Genomic DNA, 7914 nt, shown 5'->3' with positions numbered 1-7914 from the left:
CTTCCTTACATAACCATTTTCGTTTCAGAATATTCACAGCAGAGCTGGGAAAGGTAGACAGGAATACCAGCCAAATCTAAATATGCTGGAGAAGAGATAAAAATAAAATCTCAGCTATGTGGATGACCTTCACGTGATTAAAACCTTGAGCGGCTGCATGAAAGCATTTCCAATGCAAGTTTTCTTTCTCCTCCTCTCTCTGCCAATTGTAGACCGTTTCTTGCCTGGATCTAAACTGCTTTCCATTTCTTAAGGGGTGGAAGAGCGAGGAGACAGGGTCATTATTTTTGCATGAAGTGTTTAATGTCAACCATAAAAAGAGAGGGCACTTGAGCCCCAAAGGAGTCCATCTGGGAATTCATCCCATGGGGTCTGCTAATCTAGTGACTCTTATTAGTATTCTGTATATGTCAGAATTTTTTTGTCTTGACAGCTTGCATAAGGTGTTTGCTGATACTGTATATATAAAGTGGCTTCTTTAGATACTAAATCCATCCTTGCTACAAGTGGACACAAACAGTAACTGGGGTTGGAGCCAAAGAGAATAGGGAAGCCTTTTGAATCTAGTAGTTAAACTGGACAAATCTAGCCAAGACAGATTTTTTCTCACTTGATCTGATATTTTTTCAAAGTGGCCACTGGGTTCTTCCATTGATGTGGGGAGGAGTTGAGGTGAATGGAATTTTCAGGGGAGAGTAGACAGGAAGCCATTGCATTGGGAAAGGAAACTGCAGAGAGAGTGGTTGAGATTTGAAAACAAAACAAAACAACAACAAAAACCCAGCAACTCCAAACGAGCAACATACACATACACACACACACATATCAGCCTTACAAAATTCTACTCACCTATTCACCCGGGGTGAGTACATTACTTTGCTGGTGCGCATGTAAAATATTTATATTTTTTTCACTATGAGGAGCAGGGGAGTAAATCTTGTGCCTCAACTGGTAACTTTTCACTATCCCTTTGTGACCTGAACAGACAGCAAAAAACTGAGGGTCTAGGAGGTTCCAGTTAAAAGGAGAAATTGGTGATAGATATTTCTTTGCTTCAGTTGTGTTTATTTACAAAGAGTGTATAAAGATCTGTGTTTCTGAACAGAGAACAAATCAAATAGTAGTTAGTAGCTTCTTTTGCTCACAGCACCAACAACACTCTTCTCAACCTGTACCCTGACCCAAAAATCTCTCCCAAGGTTTCTTGCAGGGTCAGGCCCTGTGCTTTCAGCTGCTTCTTCAGGCTTTTTGACTCTCTAGTCCTCTGTGTTCTGCCTTTTTATTCACACACCTTTACCCCAGTCAGTGCTCAGTAAAGCCCCTCCACTCACACAGTCTAAAACTCCTGGGCAGGGTCACATAACCCTTTTGTCCTAGGTTGGGGCTGGTGATTAATTTATCCCAAGTTATGTTTATTGAAGGGTGAATTCACACCCATCAGTCTCAGAGGGGTTTTAACTCACCCCATAACAAAGCTTCACCCAGCTCATAATAAGTCACACATGCACACACAATTTATATACTATAAAACAAAAGACAGTGTCTGAGAAAAGTTATATTGTATTTTTATTCCAATTTATTTTTGCTTCTGCCTTCTGGAGATGGTAGTCACACAAACTGTTATAAGCAGTAGTATTGATCATGCACCAAAAGAAGATAATGTCAATACCCTTATGTGGTTCAGCAAATATCCTCCTATTCAGAGGTACAATACAATGATGGAATGGTGTGAGAATACCTCAGGTGTGTACTTATGGCTGGGTTCTGATTGTGAGTTCTTCATTGTTGTTGTTGTGCCCCACAAGATTTTTAGCCTAGAATTAATACACTAAGGAACCTATAGACTATCCTTCAGATGCAGTGTATGGATACTCTTGCATTCATGGCAGTCATGTGTGTGCATTTGCAAGCTCAATTTATCTCTAAGTCTTAGTACCATTAATATAAAGAATTGTATGCAGCTGGTCCTGCAACACTTACTCATATGAACAATCCTGACTCATGCAAATACTCCCATTCATTTCAAGGAGTATAGATGAAATTCACGCTATGTAGAGGGCCAGGCCAAGGCCTTGTACGGCATTTATTTTTGTTTTAACTTTTTATGTAATATATATTATGTGAATATATAATTTCCTGTAATACGTCTCACCGTAGTATCTGGGCACTTCACAGACATTTACGAATGTATCCATATGACACATCTCGATGGTAGGAAGTATTGTCCAATATTTACAGATGGGGAACTGAGGCACAGAAAGAATGTGTTATTCAAAGTCTATGGCAGAGCTAAGTATAGAACCTAGATCTCCTCACTCCCAATCCAGTGCCTTAACTGTTACCCAAGGTTTTTTGAACCCGACACTAAGGTAATTTTTTTTTAGGCAGTTTTATGAATAAATTGATGGGGACGCAGCTTTTTAGCTTGATAAATTATTGGCACAAAGTTTAGTGCTTTTACTGACATTTTTTATGAGGTTTATAGCATGCATTTAAAATAGCAATAAAGTAAGATGTTAGCATCTGAGCTTATAGAAAACTTCTTTGAATTTTTAAAATTTAATATTTTGACTTATTTTTTTTATAGATTGCTTAAAACAAAGCACATAATTTATAGTAACCCCTTGCAAACTAACAATTTTCCTAACATCAATAAGCAGCTCCTAACATCAGCAAAAACTCATAATTAGGAACACTCAGATCCAAGGTCATCTATTTATATTTTTGCCCATTTTTATAGTTTTTATTTTTTTTATTTTTTTTTATATTTATTAACAAAACTGCAACTATTTCTTATGCCTATACAAAGCTCAAGATATTCCTGACTACATGGTGTTTTCACTTCCAGTTAATGGTGGCTAAATGCACAAAATGGCAATGGTATTGTCAAGTCAATTCTCTCATAATACTACCACAAGATCTTCCTCTTCAAGGCCCTGATCTTGCACGAATGAAATCAATGGGAACTTTACCATTGACTTTAATGGATGTAGGGTCAGGCCCCGGATCACTTACATGGAGCATTCCTGGTGCAGAAGGTCTTGGAACAGCCCTCTGCACTAAAGTGAATAGTCAGCTTAGGCCTAGGTATACATGTGGTTTTTTGTAAGCAGTGCATAGGGCCTTATGTGTTATGAATTTTACTTGATAGGACTTAGTAGAGCTGGTTGAAATTTTTTATTGAACGTTTTTCAATGAAAAAACAAGCTGCTTTTTTCAAAACTGGAAACTTTAGTGAAAAGCTTTTTTATCTTTCCAAAAGTTTTCACTTTCCCCCTGAAAATAAAAATGCTGAAATTTCAATTTTTTCTCCTTCCCCATCCGCCTCCTTTTTTTTTTTTTTTATTGGATTTTTTTGCCACTGGATTCAAGAGAATGAATTATGCCTATGGTTTTTGGAGTGGGTTTTTCTTATTTTTCATTTTTCTTTTTTCCTTTTGCCATTGTCTACTTTTCAAACTTCCTCAACTTTGGAAAAGTTACAGAGTAGCAAGAAGAAAAATTTAACTTTGTGAATGTGATATGCTGTAGCTTATCAAAAGTTGAAGATGTTTGGGAAAGTTACGGATTAGTAAAAGGAAGCAATGAAAAGGTAGGAAACCACCTCCTGGCCCTACTTCATTTTAATACAGTCAGTGCGGAAAAAGAGGAATAAAGTGGAGAAAACACAAAGATTTCTAAATTTCAAAAATGTAAACAACCACAAAGAAATATTTTGCAAAAAGTTTTATAACAAAAAAACAATTGTTCCACTTTGAAACTTGCAAACTGGAAACAACTTCAAAATTTTGAATTTTTAAATTCAATTATATTTTCATTTTTCAACCACCTCTACTACTTAAGGTGTTTAGGTTATGGTTTAATTGGATAAAGGGTCCTGTTTGGATACATCTGGATTGACTGCCTATTTATACAGCATTAATTCAGCTCTCCAAAATATGCACTAATTCTTTTGTAACATCTGGTATGCGTTCTTTGTGCCTCAACTATACCTGTGATATCACTCATCAGAGTGATGTAACGCTCAGATATAACACATCACAGTAATCTCAGAACTTGTACAACCAGGTTAAGACAGAAGAGTTTTAGAGTTTTTTCTCAAAACTTTTCTAAATCAGAAGAATTTTTACACGCACACAAATGACAGGGCAAAATAACTCCTCTCTGAGCTCCATCTGACTGACATGAACTGTATCTACTTTTACAACAAGGAGTCTGGTGGCACCTTAAAGACTAACAGATTTATTTGGGCATAAGCTTTCGTGGGTAAAAACCTCACTTCTACCGTGTTGCTTCCTGGCTTGTACTACTGATCTCTGCATTAGTTCAAACTTTCCAGGAAAACTCTGTTCCTTACTGTAAAATTTCCTGCTATTTGACATAAATGTGTGCTTTACATTATGTTAGCTGAGCTCAGTAGTGTGCTAAATATTTCAAACTGTCTGGATTTCCCCCCTCATTTCAGTTACATGCTCCAATCTTGTCTGGCCACTTATTATGTGCATAATACGCTAAAGGATAGGAATTATGAAGTCAGACTCATTCATGAAGTATAGATGTGTTTTCAGGAGCCAGTTCAAAATTGCCTTTCTTGTTAAAACCTTCCATAACCTTGCTCTGGTCTATCTCATAGACCTCCTATTCTGCTCCCTTTATCAGTCCCTCTGCCTGCCTAGAACAAGTCTTCTTGCTCTGTGTGAAATTAACCCCTCTGCAGAGTACCAGCCTATGTGTCACTTAAGCCTCGTACTGGCCCTCTGCACAGGGGGAAATTTCATCCTATATTTCCTATTATCCCACCAGTGTTGGGGCAAGAACATTTCCCCTCTGCAGCTCCTTTATCTGTATGTCTTATTGGCTATTTCTTTTCAAGGGTTATTTTGGCCGGTTTTGTTTTGTTTTTAAGTATTCATTCTTTTAAGTTCTTTTTGATTGATATTTTTTAAGTTATTAATGGACTGAGCTCAGCTCAGCATAAAGAATATCCTGAAAATATCCATTTTTACTAGCTGACTGCTCATATTCCTTTTTTAAAAGAAAGAAATGGAATGAATTGCATGCAGGGTAACAACTTGAGTGTCAAGTTTCAGTCCAATGACCTTTATGCTCACTGCTGCTCTATAGAGTGCAAATAAGTACACAACAAGTGGGGGTTGAGGGGGCATGTACAGGGCCATGAAGAGCAGAACATCAGCTGTATAAGACGTATGATCCTCTTCTCTGGAAGGTTGCTTCTGAGCTCTCCACAAAATATCTACCTGGCCAGTTATCCATGTGGAGAAAGGAGGTGTGGTCAGATGAGATAGCTCTGCACAATATGTTCCTTTAGGAAAGCTGTGTGTCTTACACATAAATTGCTGCCTGGAGAAGCATGATCTCTTCCTATATGCTCTCCAACTCCCATCAGAGCACAGTCACAGAGTACGGCCATGGCATGGGGCATTCAATGGTTACAGAGTAATGCCATGAATTGAGTGGAGATGAAGATGGGCATAGACAGAGAAAGAGAGAGAGAGAGAGAGAGTCTCCACAGAAGTGACTGTGGATCTGTGAGACTGAAGCTTGTGAATCCTGACCTCGGCAAGTTTTGTTTGCCCAGCTGGTCCCATGATCTTGTGGGAGAATGTGCCTCAAATATTGTGCTTACAGAGCCATAGAATTTTCTTATTAATTTGATTCCCTACTTGCATTTTCACTCAGGAGGAAAAAATAGGGACAAATATTATTTAGAACAGCTGAAATATCATCCTTTCTCCTTCCTCACTTATCCCATCAAATAGGGGGGTTGCATTGGAAACTCAGACAAATTTACGCATGGAATTTGCCATACTAGATCAAATCATCTAGTCTGGTATGCTCTCTCCAATAGTGGCCAATACCTGTTGTTCCAAAGGAAGAAAAAACACTCCAATTCTGAGCCAGTTAGCCAATGCTGTATGGGGGAGAATGGAACTTCCTTACTTCTGTGGCCAGGAGTTTACAACTTGAAGCATGAGATTAGATTACCTTTGCACACACAAATATCATTAATAATCATTCAGCATGCTTCCTGTTTTTCATCCTGTAGGCCACAGGTTTTTGACCCCTTCCACAGGGACAATAGACTCTGAACACTTCACTATATTTAATACATATATATCCTCACAACATCTCTGTGAAGTGGCAAAGTGCTGTTACCCCATTTTACTGATGCAGAACTGAGCCATGAAGAGGCTAAATGGGTCATACAGGAAGACTGTGGTGAAGCTGGGAATTAAACCTGGGTCTCTGACTAGCTCCCTAACATCATTCCTTTTCTCCTGAGCATCTTGAAGTGCCTTCTCAAGCTGGGTGCTATTATTCCTGTTTTATAGATGGTGAAACTAAGGCACAGAGCATTTTCAAAAGGAGAAAATGGCGGCTGGAGAGACAGCGGAGGATCTCAGTGTGAAGGGAGAGGTTCCAGGAATGGAATGAGCTACAGGTTAGGGGCTCTTTTTGTTGCGTATATTTTCCTAATTGTAACACTGGCTGATTTTTGCCGATAAAGAATTGCTTCTGCTGATTACTGCTGTGTTATTCCTGCCGAGACACCCCCTTACTTGCACTGAAATCCATAATAAAGAATTTAAGGCTGCATCTACACTGCTCTGCTGTGAATAGCAGTGAGCCTCAAAGTGCTGCACTGTAACTCCACAGTATGGTGCTGACTAAAAGGTTCCTAGTTTGCATTAATATAGTCCCACTGCATTAACGTGAACTACAAACATTTAGTTGGTGGACGTGGCGTCCACTCAGAGGAGATACAGTGCAACACCTTAGTGCACACTCCCATAGTTCAAACTGCAGGGCAGTGTAGACAAGCCCTAAATGGTTGGCTGGATTTTTTAGAAGTGCTAAACTCCTACAGTTCTCAGTGACTTCAGATGCTCAAGTGAGCTATGAAAATCTCTTGCATTTGCAAAACTGGGCTGGAAATTTCATGAGCGCAGGCCTCTCATGGGATTTCTGGCACTTCTGTCTCTAGACCTGGCCAGAAATAAGGGGAGGAAAACCTTTCTTGTGCTACATTGTCACCTCTGGATCCAGTCCTGTCTGAAACCCAGAAGAGGAGAGAGCACAAAAAATGTGTGTGGGGAGAAGTATGAAAACAATTCACTCTTTGCGGAAAGGGTCAGTTCAAGTTTGGTTTGAAAAATATGGGGGATTGTTCAGCAGATCCAGTGGTGGGTGTATCTATAGAAGGAAGGAGCCAGATTTTTAAAGGTATTTAGGCATTCTAAGGGACTCGGGCATAGGCAGTCTGGCCTAGCAGTGACAGCTGGGCTGGGTCCACATGTCAGAGATGTTAGTCAGTTGGAGGAATTGCTAGAGCCATGTTCAATAAGCAAGAGCTGGAGTCAAATTCAGACCAGTGTCAGAGACCAGAGTCGGTACCAGGCTGGAGTCAAGAGGCGAAAGGCTGGGATCAGAGAGAGGTGATGCGGTGAGGTCTGCAGTCTGGTGGTCGCCCAGACAACTTCCTGGGGCACCCTCAGGCTAATCACAGGACTGCAGGGTACTGCCACTCAGTCCTTTGGGCAGTACTTCCTGCAGTGCCTATTCTCCACAGTGCTCCCTGGCTGTGGCTGTAACGTGGTAGGAACGTCAGCTGGCCCAGGCACTCTAAACCCAGTTTCTAGTCCCCACCTCCTTACAGGCACCTAAAGTTATGCACCTAGTGGGATTTTTCAAATGTGTCTTGGTGACGAATGCCCATTGATTTCAAAGTTAGGTACCTTTAAAAATCTCACTGGGTGCCTATCTCTATCTCTAGGTGCTTAAATACCTTTACAAAAATGGTCCAATGTTCCTATTTTCAACTGGTTCACCCAATCGTTAGTTAGATTTTCATTTCTGGATCCCCCTTCTAAAAAGGAAGAGAGAAGAGAACTA

The sequence above is a fragment of the Terrapene carolina genome, unplaced genomic scaffold (assembly GCF_002925995.2).
Source record: "Terrapene carolina triunguis isolate 2854851 unplaced genomic scaffold, T_m_triunguis-2.0 Scaffold35098, whole genome shotgun sequence".
In the NCBI taxonomy this organism is placed as follows: domain Eukaryota; kingdom Metazoa; phylum Chordata; order Testudines; family Emydidae; genus Terrapene; species Terrapene triunguis.
Note: the sequence above shows the minus strand (reverse complement) of the source record.